Below are 2548 nucleotides of genomic sequence, written 5' to 3'. Positions count from 1 at the left end.
AGTGGTGGAAAATTGGGTAGAGATGTATCTCTTATGCTCAAGAGTTCTTCTCTGGTGTATTGAATTGCACACTCAAAGCTGACCTCCCAGAATCTTCAGAGGACCTACGCAGATTGAAAAAACCCCTGGCACACCCACCCTCTCTTTCCGCCGCCCACAAAACTTAACTGAGGATTTGGTGAAACGGAGCTTTGCCTCCGCCACTCGGCAAAGATCCTGGGAAACCTCCAACGATCTTAGCAAGCGCGTGTGGCTGTCCAGTAGCAGCGCGGTGTCATCCGCTCACTGGGAGAGCTTGAGCCGTAAGTCTCCACTGCCAGGAACCAAGAAACCTCTCGCACTGGGCTGGTTTAAATCATATTTATCAGATAGATTTCACTTTGTTCACGTTAATGATGTTTCCTCTTCACATTTAAGGGTTAACCTCGGTGTTCCACAGGGTTCAGTGCTTGGGCCGATCCTGTTCACCTTATACATGCTCTCTCTAGGAAATATTATTCAGAAACATGGCATAAACTTTCGTTGTTACGCTGATGACACTCAGCTGCACTTATCCTCAAAGCCTGAAGAAACCGAGCCGTTAGCCAGGCTCCAGGCATGTCTTAAGGACATAAAGGACTGGGTGACCTCCAATTTCTTCTTATTATTAAACTCAGACAAAACTGAGGTCATTGTTCTAGGCCCCAAACATCTTACAACTAGAACAGCTGATAATATTCTCTCTCTGGAGGGCATAGATAGATAGATATACTTTATTGGTCCCAGGCTGGGAAACATAAGGCCCTAAATGGACTAGCCCCATCATACCTGCAGGATCTAATAGTGCCATATATTCCCAATAGAACACTCAGATCACAGAGTGCAGGCTTACTTGCAGTTCCCAGAATTCCTAAAAGTGGAATGGGAGGACGAGCCTTTATCTATCAGGCACCCCTGCTGTGGAACCAGTTGCCAATCTGCGTTGGACAGGCGCACACTCTCTCTTTCATCCTCTCTGTCCGACTATCAGAAGGATAGTTCTCTCTTGCAAGCCTGGTCCTGCTCAAGGTTTCTTCCTTTAAAAAGGGAGTTTTTCCTTGCCACTGTCTGCTTGCTCGGGGGTTCAGGCTCTGGGTCTCTGTAAAGCATCTACAGACAATTTTGATAAATAAATTGAAATTGAAATTAGAGAATCAGTTCCCCATTTCTACATTAAAATCGGCCCTTGCGGAAACCTGTGCAAACCTACTGGCTCCAAAGCGCGGCTCCGCAAGCCGAAAAACCTCTCAACGTTCTGCGGAAGCCTGTCATTTTGCAATCAGTCTTTGCTTTTGGACAAGGCAGGAGAAAGGTGCACCGTTCCCGGCAGCGCTGCAACACCGGGTCAATGCGTGGAGCGAACGGAGCAAGCCCCTTTTTCGGCTCCCAGTGCTAAAAATCCATTTAATATGCTGTCCCCTTATAGAGGACGTATCAGATATTAAACTGATAAGAACAGATTTTTTTCTTTCGTAAAATTTTATTGACACAGCTTTCCAGCACCATCTTTGGTCTCATCCATGAGAATGATATTGTCAGCACTTCGTAAATAACAAACAATTATAAGACATAACATTTTCTACAAATCATCAATTTAAAAGATATGTTATATTCTTAAAAGTTATTTACAGATTGTGCATATAAAATCTATGATTAAATTATGTGCCAATGGTCATTTAAAAGTAATAGTAATCATAAAAGAGGTCCTGCTAATAATATTGTGCAAGAACGGGGTGAGCCCCTACCAAAAAGTGAAAACCATTTTGTTCACCCAAACAGATATGGTCTCTCGGGCCTTTCTCCATGCTCAGAGGACATCCTCGCCCTCCTGCTCCTTCCCACCTTCCTCACCCGGAGAGCCAGGCCGCCTCCGCCCCGAACTCTTTCCGTGTTGCTCCTGCTCCCTCATCCGAATAGGCACAGCGGCGATTCTTCTTTGTGGCTGTGTCCTAGGCCTGCTGCCTGCAGCAACAGCCGTTCGCACAGATGCTGCGGCCATTTGGATCACAGCCACGGGGGGGATCTGCATGCGCCGTCTTACCAGCAAGTTTCTGGAGGTCCATATGGCGTCTTTGATGGCGGCGAGGGTGAGCCACTGTTTTGTGAAGTCTTTTGTTTGCTGTTTTGTTTGCTTCATTTGGCTCACCCCATACAGCACTAGTTGTGCAGAGAGGACCTCCCTTGCTGGCAAGTACGGGAATTTCTGGGAGCAGGCCAGTGCCCACAGTTGGACGGCGGAGCTGCACTCCCAGAGCAGGTGCCTCACCGACTCAGGTGCGCCACAACCTGGTCGGGGGCACGTTGAGTGCGTCGACATGCCCCGGGAGTGCATTACGGACCTGACCGGGAGGATCTCGTGAGCCACCATCCACGACAGGTCCCGGAGTCTGTTTGGGAGAGCAGAATGGTTCACGTTGCGCCAAACATCTGAGGGCTCACCGAATGCGAGCCCGGGCACTGGGCTCACTTGTTCCCGCTCCTGCACAACAGAAACAAGACATTTGTGGTTGGTTAAAACTTTTACATCCTC

The 2548-nt window shown here is 48.1% G+C and overlaps 1 non-coding gene across 1 annotated transcript; it reads right to left on the bottom strand.

Moving 5' to 3' along the window:
- Positions 1-1325: 1325 nt before the first annotated feature.
- LOC124055861 lies at positions 1326-1512 on the bottom strand. Its single transcript, XR_006842850.1, has one exon. It is a non-coding gene; the product is annotated as a U2 spliceosomal RNA (small nuclear RNA).
- Between the last annotated feature and the right edge of the window lie 1036 nt (positions 1513-2548).

Source organism: Scatophagus argus, chromosome 24, assembly GCF_020382885.2.
Source record: "Scatophagus argus isolate fScaArg1 chromosome 24, fScaArg1.pri, whole genome shotgun sequence".
NCBI classification, from domain to species: domain Eukaryota; kingdom Metazoa; phylum Chordata; class Actinopteri; family Scatophagidae; genus Scatophagus; species Scatophagus argus.
This window is presented reverse-complemented; position numbering and strand designations above follow the sequence as displayed.